This window comes from Chinchilla lanigera, unplaced genomic scaffold, assembly GCF_000276665.1.
Source record: "Chinchilla lanigera isolate Chin_1 unplaced genomic scaffold, ChiLan1.0 scaffold00060, whole genome shotgun sequence".
Classification (NCBI taxonomy): domain Eukaryota; kingdom Metazoa; phylum Chordata; class Mammalia; order Rodentia; family Chinchillidae; genus Chinchilla; species Chinchilla lanigera.
In genome coordinates this window covers 4,963,561-4,986,135 of record NW_004955461.1, presented here as the reverse complement: position 1 = coordinate 4,986,135, position 22,575 = coordinate 4,963,561, and the positions used below count along the sequence as shown (strand labels likewise).

At 39.0% G+C, this 22,575-nt stretch overlaps 1 protein-coding gene across 1 annotated transcript in view; it reads left to right on the top strand.

Moving 5' to 3' along the window:
* The window catches only part of Asap1 (ArfGAP with SH3 domain, ankyrin repeat and PH domain 1), a gene marked incomplete at its 5' end in the record, with an annotated part of 270,321 nt that overhangs the window by 97,413 nt on the left and 150,333 nt on the right, over positions 1 to 22,575 (top strand).

Here is a 22,575-nt window from a genome sequence, read left to right as displayed (position 1 = left end):
TGAATATTTAAATTTTGAAAATTATTATAGTAAAAGACACCTGTCATTAATCCCCTTCAAAATAGGTCCCTTCATTTTGAACACACTTATCTTTCTGTTTTTGCTGTTTCATGAAGCAGTTCTGGAAGTCCTCTTTTGTGTCTTTAGCTGTGTTGTCATGGCTGCCTCAATGTCCCGAGTTGATTCAAACTGAAATGTTTACTTTTCATAGTTATTTTGACTTTCAGGAAGAGCCAGAAGTTGTGTGGTGCCAGATCTAATGAATAAGGTGGGTGAGGACATCTCATAATGTTTTTACAAGCCTGCTTTTTTACAGGATGGCACCCCCGAGGCAGCACTTAACTGTATTTTTTATCACGCCTTGTAAAGACATAAAAGAGGATTTCCAGAAATGCTTGAGAAAGTGTCAAGAACAATGGGCTGAGTGTTCAAAGCGAAGGGGACTATTTTAAAGAGAATTAATGGAAATGTGTCTTTAACTGTAGGAAAGTTTTGTTACTTAAATACACTTTTTTATCAGTCCATATAGATTTATTTTTAAGGGAGAGGAAATTCTTTTGAGATAATTATGGTAAGATTATCTGTTGAGATAATCAGCTGCAGGGTTGGACAGCTTTCCCGCCCCCATTTCCCTGCTGTGTGACTTGGACAAGAAAGGAGTTTATCATTCATCAGCAAAACAGTCAACATAGTCTGGCCATCTCCATCTCGTTCGAGTTTTGGGAGGGTATCATATTATTCTTCCACAGACTCAATAAGTCTTAGCTGTCCATAATATATCCTGGCATACCATTTATGTCCTTGTTCTTCAAAGTCTATGAATATTTGATTGCTGTAATTCTTACTACATTATTTTCTTGAACTTTAGTAGCCCTTGTTGCTGGTTTAGAGTTAACTGTAGGTTTTAGTTTAGCAGTGGATTTTATAGTCTCTACAGCTTTTACAGGGGCTTTCCCAGTGGCTCTGTACAAAAAGGCTGGCTATACTTCTGTGGCCACATAGTAGCTACTGGCACCAGTAGGTTTGGATTAGCATCAGACCTTCTCATTCTGTCTTCTGTGTCTCTAATCCTCACTTATCCTACTTTTTTTTCCCTCTGCTACAGTCTTCAAATGTGTCTTCCAGTTGACTAATTCTCTTACCAGCTTTGTATAATGCTTAACCATTTTTTATAATGTTTAACCATATTTAGCATATATATGTGTGTGTGTGTGTGTGTGTGTGTGTGTATATGAGGTGCTGGGGGTGAAGATGAATACACACACACGCACATACACACACGCACAAACTCCTGGGCTCAAGTGATCCTATCGCTTCAACCTCCCAAGTAGCTGGGACTACAGCCAGATGCCACCCAGCTGGGGGAAGGGGTTCTGGAGGTTGAACCCAGGGTTTTGCACATGCCAGACTAGCTCTTCCCCTGAGCTATATCCCAGCCCCCTGATGCTCCTGTCTGAGAACGGTTCAGGCTTACATGTCCAGGCTGGTTTTGAGCTTCAGTACTCCTGCATTAGTCTTCTGTGTAGCCAGGAGTATAGGCGTGCACCACCATATAACATATTTTTTGTATTTTTCACATCTGTCTATTCATAATGTCTTCTTCTTTCCTTATTTTTATTCTTGTTTTAAGTCTCTCATTTTTTTACAAACTGTGTATCTCACATCAAATTCTTAGTTAATTTTGTTTTTCATATCTTTCATATCTGCTGATTCTCACTTGTAATTTTTGTTGTTGCTTTTTCATTTTATGTTTTGTATTTTTCTGCATCAGGAGAGTACTTCCTCTGTGGGAGATATGTATGGCCCGATTTGAGTTAATTTCCAGATTGTTTTTGCTTTTGATTCCTGTGGAGTGCTTCCAGCTCCAGATGTCTGTTCATTAATTGTAAAAAAATTTTTAGAAGGTCTCAAACTTACCTGAAAAGTGACAAATACAGTACGTAGAACTACCTGCCACCATTACCATTTAAGATTAAATTGCTACCATGATGTCATTCAGCTTTGAATGTCCATATAGCTTCTTTATAGTCACCTTTTGGCATAGAAAACCCTTTGAAAGGAACAGTCAATGCTTAAATTTTTTTTCTTCTTTTTAGTTTTGTTTTTTTTTTTAACCAATTTTGCGTGCTTATATCTGGTAATCTGAACAATTAATTTGAAAACAACACTATGCAATATAACAACCATTGTTGAATTCCTGTCATCTTGTTTAGTGAAATTCTGTGTTATTTCTAATGGTTTTTTTTAAATTATTTTTTATTCTCTTTAAAATAAAATAAAATAAAAACACGGTGAAAGCATTTGCCCTGGCTATAAAAGCTCAACTGAGACTCCTCCACTACCCCAACCCCAGTCTAGGCAGAGAAGACCAGCTTTCTAGCATCTCCCCATGTTAATGGATAGATTTTTCTTCTCCCTAGTTCACTCTTTAAGACTACAATCCCTCAAGAATTCCACTTTTGAGAAGGAATCTAAGTTCCAACTCTCTACCTGTAAATCATACTTTCTTGTCCCCTGTTCAAGGGTGTTAGAACCTAAAGACCCAAGTTTATCAAAAAATGGTGAAGTGTCCCAAGCTTGCAGCAGAATAACATACTATTTCTTCCTTGCAAACTCAATGTGGATGTTCGCTATATTTGATTGAGAATCTCTATTTTATGCTGTTATGTTGGAAGTCTTTCTTTGGTTTTTTATTTTGTACTGGGGGAGGTAAGAAGGGACCCCTTCCCAGATCCTACTGCGTATTTGACTGTTTACTTCTGGAGACATTTATAAACATTTTGTGTTATTCTGCGTATGCCATATGCTATGAGGAACCATGAATGAACCCAGACCTGACCCCTGTGGCAGTTCGTAAAGTTGCCAGTGGTTTTCTGTTGCCTTGAGAAAAGAGCTGGATGGCTGGATCAGTTTGTAATATTCTTTGGAAAACCCTCCCTCCTCCTCCCTGCTTCTCTTGCACACAGGGATTCCAGTCATGATAGCTGCTGCTTCTCTGCCTTGCCAGTGCTCCTTCCCACCGGCCTTTTCTTTCTTTTTCCTTTTTCTTTCTCCCCGCTCCTCTCCCCTCCCCACCCTACTAGGTATTGAATCCAGGCCTGACATGTGCTAGGCAAGTGCTCTATCACTGAGCTACTTCCGCAGTCATCCTCCTCCTCCTCCCCTTTTCTTCTTTTGCTCCTCCTCCTTCCTTCTTTTTTCCTCCATTGGCTTCTTCTCCTATTCCTTTTTCTCCTCCTTTACCATCATCATCAGTTTCAAAACAGGGTCTTGCTGAGTTGCCTAGACTGGCCTCTAACTTGCAGTCCTCCTGCCTCAATCTCCCAAGTAGCTGGGATTACAGGTGCATCCCACTATACCTGCTTCATCTTCCATTCTTAAAAAAAACTTTTTTGTTCTTTTTGTGTTTGGAGGAAGTTTACTCTCCAAAGCCAGGTGAGATACCACCATTTCTGGAATGTTCGCTCTGATCCTCCCAGGCAGGGCTTCTAGAGTCCTTTGTGTAATGCAGATACCATCTTTTTATGCTGTCATTGTTTAAATGAGATACATCAGCACTGTGACCTACCATGTTTTTGGAAGGGAATTACAGTATTTATCCTTTCTCTTATTTGTGTTCATAGTTAGGGGTCAGGGAACAAGCGCATTGTTTAGCATGTAGTTGGTGCTTAATAAGTCCTGACATAAAAAAAATGAGATGTTATGCATAGGACTATCTGAATAACAATTCAGTGATACACTTATAAAAGTTATTTGGATAACCATTGTTTGCCAGTTTTGAAAGATACTAGAAACAGGCTGGCATGGTCAAAGGTGGTACTCAGGCTAGTTCTCTAAGCCTGCTAGTATCTAACCAGGCAGAGGAATGGTGGGGGAAGTCCTCCTGCCTGTGTGCTGCTTCTGCTGACTGAGGAGAAAGAGTGCCTCCCAGCCAGTTTCATGTCCATCCAGATGGAGTGCTGGTGACCACAGGATTGTGTATAGACCCTGGCAGCATCTTTCCGAGTAAACTATGAAAAGACCTAGTGAGGGGAGGCAGCACTTTCTCTCCATTTCTTGTCTTTACAATTTAAAAGACTCATTTGTTTAATCTTGCTGCCTGGCTGCCATTCCGGATTGTATTTGTCTTTCGGTTAAACCCAACTCCAATATTCTCAGGTCTTTTCCTCTCCTCCTTGTGGGGAGGTAGCACTCTAACCATGCTGCATGCTTGTCTTTCTTTTGGTCTCCACTCCATGTCATGGCCCTATAATCTTTAGGAATTTTCTGCCTTTTCTTATTATTGCGGTGGTTTTGTCCCAGGTTCTACCAGTTTTAACAGGGCTAGAACCTCACATTTGTCAGTGTCTTCACCATACAGATTTGTAGCAAGAAGAGCTTGTAAGTGAATCATAGTACTGCCCTTTGTTCCCTATGTGACTTTAGTCAAGCCACTTAGCTCAGATTCCTCATCATGAAATAATGCCTGCCTTGCAAAATAAATTTGTTATAAAATAGATGCTATATATAAAGTGTCTCCATGTGCCCTAACTCATAGATAGATAGAAAGTACTAAAAATTAGTTGTTAATGCAGAATGCCCATAGGTCAGTGAATGAACCCTGGCAAGCTTTTTTTTTTTTTTTTTTTTCTTTTTCAGTGCTGGGAATTGAACACTGAACCTTTGTACTGAGCTACATCCCCAGCTGTTTTTTGGGGGTATTTTTGTGTTTTTTTTTTTCTGAGACAAGATCTCACTAAGTTACCTAGAATGGGCTCAAACTTGTGATCCTCCTGCCTCAGCTTCCTAGAGTGCTGGGATGCCCGCAGTGTTCTACTAGGCTAAGTAGAGTCCTAGTAGGATTTGAAGCAGAATGTTGCTGAGCCTTGATTCCCTGATCTTGCTATTTCATAGTTCTGTGACCTGCAGAGGTTAATGATACATTTTAGGGTTATGAGACTTATGCAATAACAGCACCGTTTCAGTTAGGCTTCCTGAATGAGCACAGGTTCACTTCAACTTGCTCAAAGTGATGGTGGGGTAGAAGGGGTTGAGTTGAACCACCTCCTGGCTTTTCTCATTTAGGTCTCCTCTTGGGTCTGTTTCATTCTTTTTACTCTTGGCTCACCTGGACTTCTTTCTGCCTCGCAGCTTTTTTCTGTCACTTAGTCATAGTTGGCCTCCCCTTTGCCACTTTTTTTCTGTTTTCTAGTTCAAATTCCTAAGAAGGTGAGATTGATTGTCCCAGCTCATCTTCGTTTTCTCCGGTTACGCCATGGGTTGCGGAGTCAAGCTACCTTCTGTGGTCCATTTAACTGTGTAGCTTGAAGAAAAGTGTGACCCCTGCCAGAAAATCTGACTGCCTCCTACCTGATTTCTTTTTTAGTTGAGGCTTTTTGTGGGTACATATTATGATCGACAGGTGTAATGAGACCCTATATTGGAATCCAAGTAAGTGGGAGCTATTCATGCTAATAAATGTGCTAAATATGAGGGAAATTTTTCTGTTTGCATGTTATGCAAAAGCAGGAATATTCTCAAGGCAAGAGGGGAAGGGTCACTTGGTTTGAGGAGCTGTTCCTTCTTTGATGCAAAGCAGACCTTTGGTTGGAATGTAGCAAACTCTGGCACCATGAGTTAAGACTTCCACTGGTTTGCATATTTCACTATCATGTCATGCAAGGAAATCCTGTCTTTTGGGTCATAAACAGGCTTCTCTGTTTATTCTTGTGCAGAAGTAAAAAATTTGAAGCATTTAGTAATGCATCTGAAGAAAAACTCGTGTTTGAGGATTGTTCTAAAGCCTTTGGGGAGAATTTTCAGTGTAGCTTGTTTTATAAATATTTTCAAAATTTTGGATAGCCTTTATTCCATCACAGATCTTGGGAAGTGAGAGGTTCTTACAATCGAAATATTAAAGACATTTAAGGAACTAGGAATTCCAGCTGACATTCAAAGCCTACTGTCTTCTTATTTAATAAAGTACTGTTTTTCATCCCAGTTGTTTACTAGAAGGACAATGGTTAATCCTTCTGTTTAACTTACATAGAATCCTACCTGTACTTTAAGCAACACTAGAAACATGAAGAACATTAAATAATTTTTTTTCAAAAAACACATTTTTTCCTCACATGCTGATTGTTAGCAAAGGAAAAAAACAGCAATTACTTTCATATAAGATTTTACAGTAATTAAAAAGTTCAGGCTTTTTTCCTTTTTTACCTGTTAATCATAGTTGTTCAATTCATTCTGCAAGTGTTTCTTGTGTATATAGGGTAAAGAATTGTAATAGTTGGTGAAGGTGGAGAGTCATCATTCATGGATCTAAGAACAAAAATTGTAATAGGGAGGGTGGTCCCCTGACTGTAATCCTGACCCCACCCTCCAGAACTCCCCCATCCAAGTTCTTTGGTCTCCCTCCCTATGGGTATGCCAACTATTTGCATGAAGTCTTGAGGTTTTATAGTGTGTTCGAGATTTATACTGTAGACTGATCAGATGATTTCCCAGGGCCTTTCTACCTGAGGAGTTTTTAGTCTCACATTTAGCTAGACCAGAATGGATATTGGATACCCCGTGTATGACATCTTCCTGGCCATCTTGCTTCATAATTAGAGTAGCTGATGACTGATGGGTAAATGTGTTTAATTTGAAAACCTTAATATGTCTTTATCTTCACAAAGAGCATCTGAATGTAAGCAATTTGTATTGGAATTCTTGCCCTATAAATGTGAGGTTCATTGAACTAAGTGTTAATCTGGCCTTGTATAATATATTAGGTGAAGATATTATAGAAATGCAAATACTCTTCCCCCTACTGTCTTTCATAAGAAACCCTGTAAACATGTGTACATGTATCAACTCACCACAATGAATCTGTTCATTATGTATCATAAATATGTACTGGGCTGGGGATTTAGCTCAGTGGCACAGTGCCTGCACAGCAAGCACAAGGTCGTGAGTTTGATTGCCGGTACCAGGGGGGAAAAAAAAATACATACATACTGATGAAATTTTTGAAAAGAAACTAAAATGTATAGAAGTCATCTGAAGCAATGGCACAAAGCATATTAATAAGTATGACAAGATAATGATGGTTCACTAAATTGGATATTAAAGAGTAACATTTCTCATTTGTGTTGATTTTGTTTGGAATGTTATATAATTATAACCATACAGAACAGTTGTTCAATGGGAATGCCACTCTCTTGGTTTTGTCGTGCCTGTTTGTTCCTGGAGTATGGGCTGCAACCATAAGAGGAAAATCAGCAGAGCAATTTCAGTGCAGTATCACTGAACAGAATGGATAAGGGCTTAAAGTAAATCTTTCCAAATCTGACCTATGGGGGTATGGATTGAACCCAAGGTATTACGTATGGTGGGCAAGCACTGTACTAGTGAACTACATCCCCCAGCCCTTAAAGTGAGTTCTAAGCATTTACACATCCACTTTAAGGTTTTCTTTCCACAGCAGTAACTCGTGAGAATTTACTTCATTTAGTAGCTGAAATGAAAGGGGATAAATTTAAAAGGAATGGAAAATAAGAGAATGTTTGTAGCTTGTTAGGAGCAAATAAAAATTTGGCGACATTCCCAAGGGAGATTCTCTGATACTTAGTAATCCTATGGTATGAAGGAAAAAATGCAGCCCATCCTAATGAGTGAATCATTACTTTTCCCTGAACTACAGGAAGATTATTCTTTCTTAAATCAACTCATTTCCAAAAAGCATGAGAGAATGAGGTGTTACTTTTGAAACCAAAGAAATTTGGGAAGTATTATGGTAAAGAGAATTTGAAGTTCCCCAAATTATTTTAAAAATAAGTATCTTAAGAGCTTCTAAAAATATATATTAATGTCTGTAAATCTTTAAAAGTGGTGTCCATTTCCAAAACATAACCGGGTTCCCTTTTTCCCCTCACAGAATTAGTTAAGCTAGTTAGGCACAGAGTTTGGGAAATACTGATCTAAGGGAACACAATGGATGCTCTGTATCCTGATTTCTATGTACATCCCTTGAAGATATTTGAGGAAAAAAATTGTATCTGTTACTAAACATGTACACTTTTCTTGTCAGTCCTGAAACAATGTAGTCTAACAACTCTCTATATTGCACTAGGTATTATAAGTAACCTAGAGATTAAAGTGCATAAGAGGATGTGTGTGGGTTATATGAAAATACTGTACTCGTTCATAAAAGGGATGTGAGCATCCATAGATGTCTCAGGAACAACCCCCGCAGTTACACTAAGAATGTCTGTAGTTCTCAAAGATATTCTAGATTTGTGAACAGCCTTAAGCCCTATACCTTGATAGAGTCATCAAACAAAGAAAGCTTATAGAATGAAATTTACCATGAAGTACAGCTTGTCTTACCAAGACTTCCAGAGTAGTGCTTTTTGAAACCCTAGCCAAACTGTGTAATTTATTATAGTCGGACTGTGACTCATTATCATGATACCATTTGTCCATACCTAGTGGACCTAGTCATTGTATGGGAGGGGTACTGTTTGCTTGCTTTTGGGAAGTGGAATAACTTGGAGGAACCCTGGGCTATGTCATTTGACACTGTGCCAAGTACTGTCAGAGTAAGGGGATTGTAATTCCGAAGGGGAAGAATTTGTACTTCAGGTTATACATAGTGGGTACTGCACTAGACTCACTCAGGCTTCTAAGGCATGTCCTTTAAACATGTTTTTCCTTTACTGTATGTGTCATGAGCATGAACATTTGGAAAGCAGTTAGCTTAGTTTTTATAAAATTATGAATTTTAAGAAGGGATGCTTCCGTAGTACTCCAGCTCCATCTTTTTAACGTTGGTATTGCAAATGGAAACTACTTCTTAAACCATTAATATCCCTTTAATTTTATTCCCAACCATAAAGAAATCATTCAAAGGAAATTTATCCCCTCCCTTTACAGTACAATTCAGTCTACAAAATGTAATTTAACAAAACCTTCTATATATATTGATGAGGAAAACTGAATTTTCTATATCCTTCCTGCCTTTAAACTATGGTGGCACACACATGTAATTGCAGCACTCGGGAGGCTGAGGCAGGAGGATCCATGCAAGTTCAAGACCAGCCTGGGCTACAAAGTGAGTTCGAGGCCAGCTTGAACTGCATAGTGAGACCCTGTCTTTTAAAAAAAAAAAAAAGACATTTAATTTATAGAAAACTTAAATTTGTGAACAAAAGGATTTGCCTTTATGGGAAAAACAACCAGTAGTGATTGATAATGTTTATTAATGCTTCTGGACAGTCTGATACCTCATTCCTGTCTTCCACAAGTAATTCTGAATCAAGTCCCTGAGTCTCTGAACATTCTTTTCAGAAAGCATTCTTTTTGAATGGTCCATCTTTAGAGAGCTTCATTTGAAAGAGCCTGATTTGAAAGGGAGTGTGTTAAGGACCAGCTATGGATGAGTGTGTGTGTGTCTCTTAAGGCAGGGACGTTTCACGTTAGCCACTGAACCCTTTTAAGAAGCCTACACTTTGAGTTAACTGCTGTGCCAAATCGCACTGAAATACAATTTGCAAGAGGATTTGTTAAATCTTTGTGGTATTTACTTAAGACTTTTTGTCAGTATTATGACCTAGGGACATCATGAATTATGATACACTAAAAATACCATTGGTGACACTTCATAATCATGTTTAAAAGATATGTGAAAGTATCTTTATGAAAAGCAACTTTTTTGACACCATGATAAAAATTAGACGTTCATAACAAAAGTGAAAAAACTAGCCATTAAAAGCTGGCTTTCAACAATAAGAATGTATAGGACACAGACACATGAGAGTGATGTAATTCTGTGTATTTAGTAAACGGGTTATGTCCATACAGAAGAGAATGTGCAAGATAATTTGCAGCCTAATATTAAGTGAAAACAGAATACGGGCTCCATGTAATATGTTAATTACCAAGAGAACATGTAGACAAGCAAAGATAAGAGGTCCACAGAAAGGAAAGACAGAGTGGAGTTATGGGTAGTATAAAATTTTTATTTTCAATTTGGTATTATTTTAAAACAACTTTTCCAGAAGATTTTTGGTGCAGTTCGGTTTGGTTTGGTTCGGTTCAGTTCGCCTGTCTGTCTGTCTGAGGCAGTAAGTGCTTTGTGGTAAGAATCTCCCTTTTCTTTCCTTCTATTGTAACTCCAATGTCTACATTTTAAAAAATTTATTTTGGCTGTTACTTCTTGGAAATTTCAAAATAAAAAAAGTGCTTTCACCTGCAAATTCTAGCTTAACATTTGTTGAGAGCATGCCCTGTTCTAGGCACCATTGGAAGCAATTCCATACAATTCTAAGAAATTGGTTACCGTAAATACTTCTTTTTTTTTACAGGAACTGAAGCTAAGGCATAGCCTGGCTACATAACCAGGCCAGGTCATGTAAGTTAATAGAGAGAGCCTGGGATTCGCGAGTTATCATCATACTCTGTGCTCTGAACCTCCATTATTAAATTCTGGCATCTAGTTGTATCTGTGATTTCGCCATCTTGGGTAATACTGTATGGCCTAATGAGTATGAGCCAGCAGCAGCATGTTTTGCATCACTGGATGAAGACCTAGACATATAAGTTTAATAGGGCACTTATAGGCTCTTAGAGGGAAGCTTGAAAGGCTGACTCACTCAGTGGTTCACAATCTGTTCACCAGCAAAAATTCCTATTCTGTACTGAGGTAGCTCCTAATAAATTTTTATGATCTTAAACTGTGCAACTCAGGGAACTTCTTTCCAGTCTAGGTTTTAATTTTCTTAAGGAACTCTCATTGTGTTAGAACACAGAAGTGGTGTTTTCATGACTTTTTTTTTTTTTTTTTTGGTCTTTAAATACCTTGCTGTACCTATAATTATTATTTTCCCAAGAATGGAGCTGAAATTGCTTGTAGATGAAAGAGCCATGGTGTTCGTGGGTGGGTGTGCTATTCCAAACTTTAGAACTACAACAGAAATTAGAGGTTCACAAGGTAATTGCTGTGATTACAGTTTTCTTCTTGGCCCCAGACAGGAGCTCTTGAAACACAATATTCTACTAATTTTTCAAGTGTACACTTTGAAGGCGACCTGGAAATTACTGAGAGTATGTAGTATCCCCCCCCCCAATTTTCTATGAAAGGCATGATATTATTGGGTCTCTTAAAATTGCTGAGGGAAAATCCAGCATTGCCTGTATTATAAGACATTGTTAAAAGCCTTCAATTTAAGTAATAAGTCAGTTTTGTATCATTATATATGGAAAATATGTTAGAAGAAAAAAAGTTCCTGATCACAACATAGCAACAACTTGTAAACATCCCAGTGTCCCTTTAAAGTTTACAGTCTAGGCAAGTCACATTGTTACAGTGTGTGTAATTTTACATTCTAAATGATGATATTTCATAATGTGCACATAAAAGATAACAAATGAGTCTTTTTTCTAAGTGTTGCACTCACAATTTCTGATAACCATATACACCTTCCTATTTGTATTATATTTTACTATTTCACTGTCGTATTATTTAACTTTTTATATGAAGTGCTACTAATAATCATCTAGAGGGTTTTGTAAGTCTTTTTTTTCTCTACTATTGAGGTGATGGCAGCTATTTTTAGAGGAATTATCAGTAGAAGAATTACTGTGTCAAATTTGAATTTTGTGCTTAAAAGTAAAATTGGCCTCTATGGTGTCTGGCCATTCTCTGAAGCTTCTCCATTGTTGTGACATTGCTCCCCGATTACAACTTTATAAAATAAAAAGGTATTTCATTATTGTTTGCTTGGAATTTTACAGTTAGGGATGTGACTAAGATTATTTACATATGTCTGCTACTTGTAGTTTCTTTCATTACTATCTTTTGTCTCTGTCCATCTAGGTCTATGTTAATAGCAGTAGAAGTCATCTTGTCATGTTCAACCTTTGTCCATCATACTCCAATTATTTTTCCTTCTTATTCTTTCATCTTAGTCTGTTTTTTTCTATAAATAGAACTGGCTTGCAGCTGTTTATCTTTTTCTTGATAATATCTGTTGTTGGCCTTAGAAAGCCATCCTTTCTAGCTACATACTATATTTTTGAGGCTTGTTAGATTTTTTTCTTAGTCTAGAGTCTATTGTATTGCTGACAAACATTATTCTGCAGGTATTCAAAAAGAAAAGCGAAGATTATAATTTTAAGTTATTTTAATAGTGAAGTGCTGGCTTATGGAATTAAATATGTTTCTTTAAAGCATTCTAGTTTGATATCCTGATGTGCTTTATGTCGAGGAGAAAGACAGTGTGTAGCTTAAGCTCCTTACAAGCTCTTTCCCCAGAGTGCTTTCCAACATCTATGAGACAGTTTTCTATAGATAACACTATACGACTTGCCATTTCATTTGGTTTTTATTAACCCCAGTCAGTTTTTTGTGAGAAACAGTCCTTTATTTTTAGTGGTCATCTTTTTGCAAATATGTATCTGGGCTTCTTGGTCTCCTCTGTCAGATTAGATCTTTCCTGTCTTTGGTGAATGCCCAGGAGATCTGAGCTGATAACTGAGGAGCTCCGCATACCTTGCAGCTTGTATTTCCTTTAAACCCTTGTTCTCAGAAGCTAGGGAGAGAGTTGAGCTCGTGTATGGCATACTTGGGCCAGAGAAGAAGTGAAATTATTGATTGGAGACACAGTGAAACACGTCAGAAGGAACTCAGACTTTGGAGCTAAATGTGAGATAGTTAAAACTCTGGTTTTGTCATTTAGTAGTTGTTTGGTCCTGCACCTCTATTTTGGATTCAGTATCTGTAAAAAGGTGTTATCAATGCTTGTCTTATAAAATTGATATGGTCTTCAAATATGAAATCCATGGTAGACTTTTTGGAAAATTTCTTAGGTAAAAAAGGAACACAGAAATGATGAATTAGAACTTGAGACTTAAGTTATGGTTTATTCTTTTATTCTATGTATGGTACTGAGGATCCAAACGAGGGCCTTGCAGATGTTGTGCAAGTGCTCTACCACTGAGCTACATCCCCATCCATCTTTTATTTCATTGTGTGGAAATCTTAAATGTAAGATCTTCCTTCAGGGTGTGATGGTAATTGTGTTACTTCTTTTAAATTAAAATTTCTTTCATTTAAAACACAACTAAACCAGGTATGGTGGCACATGCCCATAATCCCAGCATGAAACAGGATTGCTGCAAGTTCAAGGCCAACCTGAAGTACAAAACAAGACCCTATCTTTAAAATTTTTGAAAAAAAAAAATCTAGCATGCTGATAGAAATGACACAGAAGGACAGTGCCCCTTGAAAATATTTGATTTTCAGAAAATATTTCAGGAAGCTGGGAACCGGAGGTCTGAGAGGCAAATTTACCTGGTGTTGCAGATCTCTCGCACTGTGAACTTCCAGATCTCCTCTTCACACATAACTTGTTTGTTGAAGAGAAATGTAAGGAAAAGTCATTGTACCCTAGTTAGTGTTTCCATAGCACTGAAGAATGAAGGAAGTAGAGAGAAAGGAGAAAGTTTCAAAACAAAGTGTGCCCTTGTGGTTGGTTTGTAATATTAAAGCTAGTTTCTGTGTGCAGGTGCACAGCGCATGCACCAGCAATGAGTTTTAGCAAAGGTGATGTCCACTGGTAAGGCTGATGTTCAGTGATGTTAGAGAAGGCTGCATTTTGTGAGGCAGGGCCCACTGTGGGTTTGAACAATAAATACCCAGTGTGCTGAGCAGAACATTTAGCAACAGACCTGCATGAGATGGCTCACAGGCAGCTCAAGTCTGACCGGCTTAGGTGGAACATCTCCAACAAGCTTCTCACTCCGCTGCTTTACCTCATCCCTTTCTCTGCCTTAATGAGCAGTTTGGGGTTCTCTAGGAAGTACCAGTCTCAGTTCCCTTTGGTTCCTTCCCAGAGAGCCTCCTGGAAGGGCAAGGAAACAATTTTTGCATCTTTAGTGGTCTGATTGCAGAATCCTTGGCTGACTCTTTTAAACGATTCTCCATACTCTAGATTCCACTGGATCAAATCAGAAGATTGGAGAGCAGGGTGTTTATTAATACAAGCTTTAGCACAAAACATACCTGATCCTAAATCTTGCCTTTGTCCCCTACAAGCTGCATGTTTCCTTATCTATAAAATATGAGTAAGTTGTTGTGAGGATTAAATAAGATACATAACCCACATTGCCACTTTTATTTTCAATATGGAAAAGAAGGAGCTAATATGAAAATTTGGCAGTCATCAGAGAAAGGAGAAGTAGTAATTGTAGGTCTGATACTGTGTGAGGAAGGCATTCATCAGAGAGGGTGACTAACTTGGTTACAGTCACACAACCGGTAAGTGGTAGCCACACAGGAAGTACACAAGTCTCTGGGGGCCTTGAAGCATGTGTTCCTATCCATAGCCTCACTTTCTTCTCAAGATCATCTGACTCCACAGCTGGGCATGGCTTCTTTCAAGAGTCGAAGACTGGACTCGTTAACAAGTGGAAGTTGATGGCTTGAACTCTGATGATCGCTTAGAACTATGGGTACCTCTACTGCTGTGATGCAGAGGTGTGGAATCACAAGGGTTCTAAGTGACTAGCTGCAGTGAAGGAGCTTCCTGGAGAAAAGCAAGGTTGAGCTTGGTCCTCAGAGATGGGTTAGGTTCCGTTTTCAGAAGGAATGTAGGAAGAGCTGAACTTTATGAAGACAGATTTGGCTTTAAGTGTCTCGAAGCAGATCTGTTCGACTTTTTCTCATCAGTACAAAAAGCAGAGTGGTTTAGCAGAAGGAAAGAATGTTGGATAAGACAGCTGATCAAACCGGGCATGGTGGCGCACGCCTGTAATCCCAGCACTCAGGAGGCTGAGGCAGGAGGATCGCTGTGAGTTCGAGAGCAGCCTGAGCACTACATAGTGAGGTCAACTACAAAGCAAGACCCTGTCTCAAAAAAGAAAACAAAACAGAAAGACAGCTGACCCATGTACTTCTCCACCCTTTCTTGCCCTGTCTAAGTCTTTCTTTCCCAGAAGGGAAGGCCAGTGGGGGAGGGAGCAAGTCCTTCAACCCAGGCAGCTTCCTTTTGTTTGTGTTACACGTAGGATTTTTGTGAAGCATCTTTTGCAACTTCAGCATAAAGGGAGGGAACATGTTTCAGCCACATCCTAGGCTTCACAAGAAAAATAAATCAATAATAATCTCATTATTGATACATAATATATGTGACTGACTTTTGAAATGCAGGATGAGTCTTGGGGACCATGCTAACCTTATAAATGTTGAAGAGATTAAGAAAAAATTTCTACATCCATCACCAAACCTCTCCCGCCCCACAAAAAAACTTGATAATTTGCCTTTGCTAAAATATGACACTTCCTTCAAATGACTGGAATAAACATTTAAGGTTGTGAAAAACGTAGTGGGCCACACCTATAATTCCAGCACTCAGGAGGCTGAGGCAGGATTGCCATCAGTTGAAGGCTAGCCTGAGCTCCATAATGAGTTCAAGGCCAGCCTGAACTACATAGGGAGACCCTGTCTCCAAAGTTAAATAAAACAGATAGCACATGAATTATAAATGGAAACATTACAGAATACTAGTGATATCCTATATACCTTTAATCTTAGATACTTCTATAAAGAGGCAGATTCAAACTAATGCATATTGAGTCCCATTCTAGGCCTAGTAGAGTCTGTGCCCTTGGAAGTTATCCTGATGGGTAATTTGTGACTAAACCAGAGAGCAGACTTCAGTGGTTACAGTTGGTGCAGTAGCTGTTCTTTGGCTTAGAAAGTTAATAACTTGGTGGTAGGTAGTAGCTTGCATTGCAAAAGTCCTGAGACTCTTGGAGAAGCATCACGGAAATGCTGCACTGAGTCGTTACATCAGGTCTGAGCCGTGAAGTAACTTGTCAAGTGAGACCACATCCTGAGTTTAGTGTCTACAGATCTTTGCTCTCTGGGTCACATTCCGTCCCCTGAAGCCATTCTGCTGTAGTGCCGTGGAGGACATTGGTTGTGTCTGATAGAAGTCTGTGCGAATGCAAGAGGGTCTGAATCTTTCATGTACTTTTTATAGTCCAAGATAAACAGCTTAAAACCTTTATTTGTATGTGATATATCAGCTTTCCTTTTCTTGGCTGCATTATGCAAATCAGATTTTATTTTCAGTTCATTGTTTCCCCTTATGTGGCAGGCTTATTTAACTATACTAATCTTGAAACTAGCAAGCGATAGCATCTTTACCTCTTCCTTTCCCATGAGCTGCTGTTGCCATGTCCCTTTTCTTTCCTGGCAGGTTTTCTGAGCTGCTGCTCCTGGGTGACCTCTCCTGTACCCACTAGAGTTACATGGCTGACACATAGGAGGATTCATAGCAACGCAGGATTCTTCTCCTCTCACCAATATAGTAGGGGCTGTGCCTCTAGCTCCTGCTTCTGCTCTTCTTTTTGCCTAAACTTGATGTTCATGCCTGCTTCCTCATCTCTGTTCTTCTGTGCATCCTTTAATAACAGTGCAGTGGCAGTGAATGTTATCTCCATGATTTGCAGAAACTGAGGACAGGATGGTGGTGGCGAACCTATGGCACACACGCTACAGTGGGCTGCTCATTATCATTCAGAGCTCTAAAAGGTTCGCCATCACTGAGAGAGTGCCATGTAGCACGCAACAGCGCTCTAGTACTTTTAGACCAGGTGGGCTTTCATTTCATTTGTGGCCAGTGACTTTATCTTCTCGGGTGAAGGGATAGGTACTCCTTTTGCAGTACTCATTGTGCCCACATGGTCATTTTGAATTATTCCACAGTCTCTAGGTATAGGCATTCTTCTTTTAGTCTCTAGTTGGGAGGTTCTGGGGTATTTGTCCACTAGAAGAGGAGGAGATGAATTAAGATGCGTTAGCCATATAATAATGTACCCAGGCCACAGTTTTATGGAAGCAACCTATAGGTCCTCAGATGTCACACACAGACATCAGAAAAGTACTGTTTCATCATCTACTTGCTTGTTCAGTCATTCACATTTACTGAGGGTTCCAGTAAGTCTGATGCCATGCTATGTGTTGGAGTCTTTTGGTCTGAGTCAGGAGGTTACAGTAGAATGATCTCCACACTCTCAATTCAGCGTTCCAGTTAGAACACTGTTTAGCATATCTTTAAAGTTAACTTCATAAACATGGGAGCATACCATTGAAATAAGCTCAGAGTATTTGTAGTGTGTAGAAGTAAGAGAAGGTAGTGAGTACAGTAGTCGGGTAATCAGAAAAAGATGACTTTCGCAGGGGTGACTTTGTAGTAGCTGAGGGCTGGAAAGAAGGGTGCTGGCCAGGCCACTTTAGATTTTTGGAAAGAGAGCTTTGAGAACAGGCCTTCAAGAGAAAGTTACAAGAGTGCTGAGTGAGACAAGCATCAATGAGAAAGAGTGCAGAAATGACTGGACGTTAGGAGTAGTGAAGGTTGTGGGCGCAGAAGGCAGAGGTTGGGCCACATAAGGCCCCCCAGGTAGGAGTGAGGACCAACCTGGATCTTATTTAAAGAACACTGAATAATTCATCCTTCGTAAAGAGAGATCCTTTCATTCCAGTAAGCAAAATTTTTCAAAAGAGTATCTTCTATGTGAGGAAAGAAATAAACGTATTATCCTGGTACTTTCCTTATATTGTTGTTGGTTGACTGAGTAGTGGAAGAGACAAAGTTATTAAACTTTTAAATTATAAGGTAAGAGTGAAATGATAGGAGAAATATAGATAAAGCCCTAAGGTAGCAAAAATTCATGTTTTATGGATAGCTTTAGTAGTTGCATCCAAGTAGTAGTACCGTGCGTCCCCTGTATTCTCACAAAGGGTTTTTTGTTGGTTTTTTTTTTGGAGTGGAAAGTGTTTTGCTGTGGCAAGTAGAAGTAGCTAAAGGGGGCACATGGCTGGTTAAGCAATAGTGTGTCGTTTTGACACTTAGGCGGGTGTCTGTTGAAGAACCTGGCACACTTACTAATTGGATGTGTGAGAGCAAATGATGCAGAAGCTCAGGCATGGTGATCATCAGAACAAATATTTTCATGACTGCCTTTCCCCTCCTTTTTGAGGCAATGTGTATTTTTATGACCATTCTTCTGATACCTTATCTGCAGCTCTCATGATAACATTGAACTTTTAGAGCCTGTGCTTTGACATTATAATTACACACGCACATATTCTAGCCCACCGGCCTTACATAGGATAAATAATTTACTGAACTGGCTATCAGGCTGCATGAGAGCTGATATCACTGTTTTATCCATGGGGACTTTATGTGAGTGTAATTAGGCATTCCTTCCCACTTGCAGCCTGCTCTACCACTTTTTGGCCTCCACTTGAGGTATACAACTGCCCAACAAGCAAAAGGTTGAAGTAATGAAGGTCTGAAACAAAATTAGGCAAAAAAAAAAGTCTTCTTGTTTCCCCTACTAAAAGAAAACATGTAAGAAAAATACTTGCTGTGATGAGTATAGAACAGACACATCTATTAAAATGCATTCAGGTGCTAAGCATGTACAAGGTCTTGGGTTTGATCCTAGCACCACTATGAAAAAAAGGTATTATGATTAACATATTGGTCATACAGGTTAATGGGTGTAATTTTGGGAGATTTACATGTACACATAACATACTTTACTCTCTCCCCTATCACCCTTCTTCCCCCCCCCCCCCCGTCCATTTGGGGAGGTGTTTTAAAGTGTTTAACATATTTGTGAAATGACCTAATTGTAGCTAAAAGAAATAAAAAGGGAAGCACTCTTTTTTTTTTCCCAAGTGAGTAAAAGTTCCTTCCATTATGAAATCGTTTTGGTATAGAAGTACATGTTTCTGAGATGTTTTACCGTTTCTGTCCCAAGGACATCAGACATTTCTCTCTTGGAGCCACTGTGAGAAGTAATGTGAGCACCTGCTCTGTGTGCGGCTTGAGGGTAACTAGGCACATTAATGCAGCCGTGATTTCTGTATACTTCCATGCTGATAGTTCTGTGCTGCTATCTTGTTGTCATGCACTGTTTTTTCTTCTCTCTAAATATATTCATAAGATTTAGCTTCAAAGGTTTATGCTTATTTTTGAAGTCGAATCTATCTAAAATAAGACCATTTTTTCCTACTTGAGTATAACTAAAAAGAATTTTGAACTAAAAAAATCTTAAATAATGACTAGCATTGCCATTGCTTATTTAGCATAAGCGAATTATATGTCAATTAAAAAGGATTGCAGTTGTAGCTCACTATGGAGACCTTGGGTTAATCCCTAGTACTGCTCTCCCCGCAAGAGAAAATAAAGCATCTTCATATCAAGGTTGGAAATGCTCTCTAGGTTAGCATCCCTGCTCTTTCAGTTATGTAAAGAATATAAAATTGCTGTCTTGAAAAATTTTAGACAGATAAGGTGCTTTTCTGTTATTAAAGATAAGCAGATTTTTTTTGTATGCATTTAATTGTTAATTCATTCCTTCGTGCTCCCTGTCCTTTTGAGATGGTCACCATCCAGTGCACACTTAGAAACCAGGCATATTTATTATGCATTTAATGGTTTAGAAGATAAAGATTTTATAGCCCATATTATTGCTATTTTTCTCTTAGCCTTTATCAAATCTTACATATATGACATTATATATGTCACAGGACATCATTGCAATTATTTGCCCAGCACTTGAGGGAGTGGAACTTCGTAGCACATGTAAACATGTCATTTCTGTAGGGAGCCTCATCTGATTGAAGAACAGTATCCTCAGGCTCTCTAACATGTGGGGCTCATAAAAGTGCATTTTACTTGACTTCTTTTTGCCATCAGCCAAATACTAGAGCTTAAAAGACAGAAGTGTTACCCAGGCCTTCACTGGGACTATAGCTGTCAAACGCGAGTGCTGTTAGTAACCTTTCAAAGTAATTATGTGAACTTTATACACTTACTAGTTTACAGATGAGTTGGTAAAACAGTGAACATAAATTCTCAGCCTCCATTCTTCCCTTGCTTGCTTCCCAAAAGGAAGTAGATGGATGATTTCATAAGACATTATAGCTGAAATTTTCCATGTCCCTTTGGTCATTGTAGTAGCTAACTCTAAATATACATGGATATTCAAGCCCAGGTATTAATTTTGTAGTTTTTAGTTTCAGCCCGTCATGGATTATTGGAACGTAGAACTAGGTAAGGTTAGGAGGTGAGGTTTTATTATTCAGATCTGTGTTCAGATTCCAGCTCAACCACGCCAAGCAAGTTAACCTTTCTAACTATCTTTCTTCATCTGCCTCATGAAACATTTCCTTGCGTGTGGTATCCAGTACAGTAGGTATGTAACTTCACTTGGGGACCCGAGTGGGTGAATGTTTTATGTAGTTAGAGGTACAGAGTAGTTTTGAAGATAGCTTCTATTATGGTTTGTGAGCTTTTCGTCAGTGTGACAAAATACTTGAGAAAAACAACTTAAAGGAGGAAGGTTTTACTTTGAGTCATGATTTCAGAGGTCTAAGGTCAGTTGGTCCCATTACTTTGGGCCTGAGGTGAGGCAGAATATCCTTGCAGTGAGAGCATTGGCAGAGGAGGCTGCTCATGTACTGGTAGCCAAGATGCAAAAAAAGTACCCAATACGCAGGGGCACAGAAGACGGTACATCCCTCTTGACCTATTCCTTTCCACTAGGCACCACTTTCAAGTTTCCATCACCTCCCCAGACCACTTAATTATGAATCCTCCCTGACCCACGCACCCTGCCAAAGACCCATCAGAACAAATGAGCCTTTGGAGAAACATTTTAGATAAAAACCATAACATGGCAGATAATCCTGATTTTCCATTTATTGTGGCTCATTACAGTGCAGTCATTCAGTTTTGCTTTTTTTTTAAGGACTGAGTAGATTTAAAGAAAAATATTAATTAAACAGAAATACCGGTGGGTCTAGCAAAAATTGTAGAGGTGTAATATGTGAAGGGCATGATGGAAATAGCATTAGATTCACAGTGTTAAAACTATGGCCTCTGTACCAACATCCCAGTAGAAAAGTATGTGCTTTGGGGTTTGGTAGATACAAGTATGAAATGTGGCTTCAGCTCTTTCTGGCTCTGTGACCTTGGACAAAGTAGTTCATATGTTCCTCCTTCCACCTCTACAAATATTTATTGAAAGCCTACCACAATTCCTTATCCAAGAACTGGAGATGATACTTCAGAGTTCAGTTTAGTTTTATTTTGTTGTTTTAAGATCCAGTGCAGAAAGATAACATACATATCATAATTGGTATCTTTTATGTAACAGGCATCATACCTACTGTGTAGTATGTGCTTAGTAAACTTTAGTTCTTGTACTATTTACGAACTGTGGTTGCAGGTGACAGAAACCCAACTTCAACTTTCTTGAGACAGATTGTTGTCTCATGTACTTAGACTGCATTAAGGTTATCAGTGACATATGCCTGAAGGACAGCTAGAAACAAGGGCTCAGATGCCACCAGGACCCTTTTTACCTCTTATCTCTGTTATCATCAAGTCTGGCCAGATTCTTCCAAACTTGGAAAAAGAACCACTAGACCACTAGTGGACCCTAGCTTGACCTCATCAAAATGGGACTAGCATTGGGATCAGAACACGAGTGGCACTGTGATTCCCAGTCCCAGAAATCCTAGAAAGGACTTCAAACTCAGCATGAGTCAGGTAGCCACCTGCTGGCCAGCCATTGCTATCTAAACAACAGGACCTGGAGGAAAATGGCATTTGAGCCACAGTTGAGCTACATATTTAGGAAAAGACTACTTTTCAGAAAAGGGAACTAACAGGTGCCTGCTGTCTTTGCTTAGTCTTTGCATTTACCTCTTTCAGCTCTCTGTGTGGTGACGTTCAGGGAAGTACTTAACATTCTGGGCTTCAGTTTTTCTCATCAGAAAGTTTTGAGGTTTAAAATCAATAATGACTTTAAATTTAATGTTTTTGTAATTTTATGTTGAGGGGCTGGAGATGTAGCTCAATGGTAGAGTTATTGCCTACCATGCACGAGGCTGTGAGTTTGATCCCCAGCACCACACACACGTACACACAGATGTCTGCAAGTTTATCATTATTATTGGTATTGCCTATGCCCTCCAGATATTGACATACCGTTAAGGGTTCCCAGTCTGTGGGCCACAGACTGTTGGGGAAGCAGAGATAAGCTTGAGGTTATTTTAAGGAGTTTGGTCAGTATGCCACACCTACATATGGAGTATGCCCCCTTTTAAACTTGGTCTCGAAGTATAATTTACACAGGAAAGAGTACACATTTTAAGCGTGCAGTTGATGAATTTTAACACACTGACGTATAACTGTATATCTAGCACCTAGGTTAAAAGTCAGCAGCCACTGTCCCACGTATAGATCAGGTAGGCTGATGCGGATGTGTTGGTTCTTATCCACAATACTATTTAAAAGCATCACTAATGTTATATAGCATTTCCATACTACATTCTTTTAGCAGACAGATTTTCAAAATTTAACTGCCCCACAAAACTACTTCCATATGCCACAGTTAATTTTTTTAAACACTAAATTTCTCAGATTTCAAAAGCACTGTGGAAAGGTCATTCCTATTATACTCCCCCTAAATCCTTTCTGTTTGGATGAAATTACCACTAGCTGATGGGTTTTGTTCCCTGAG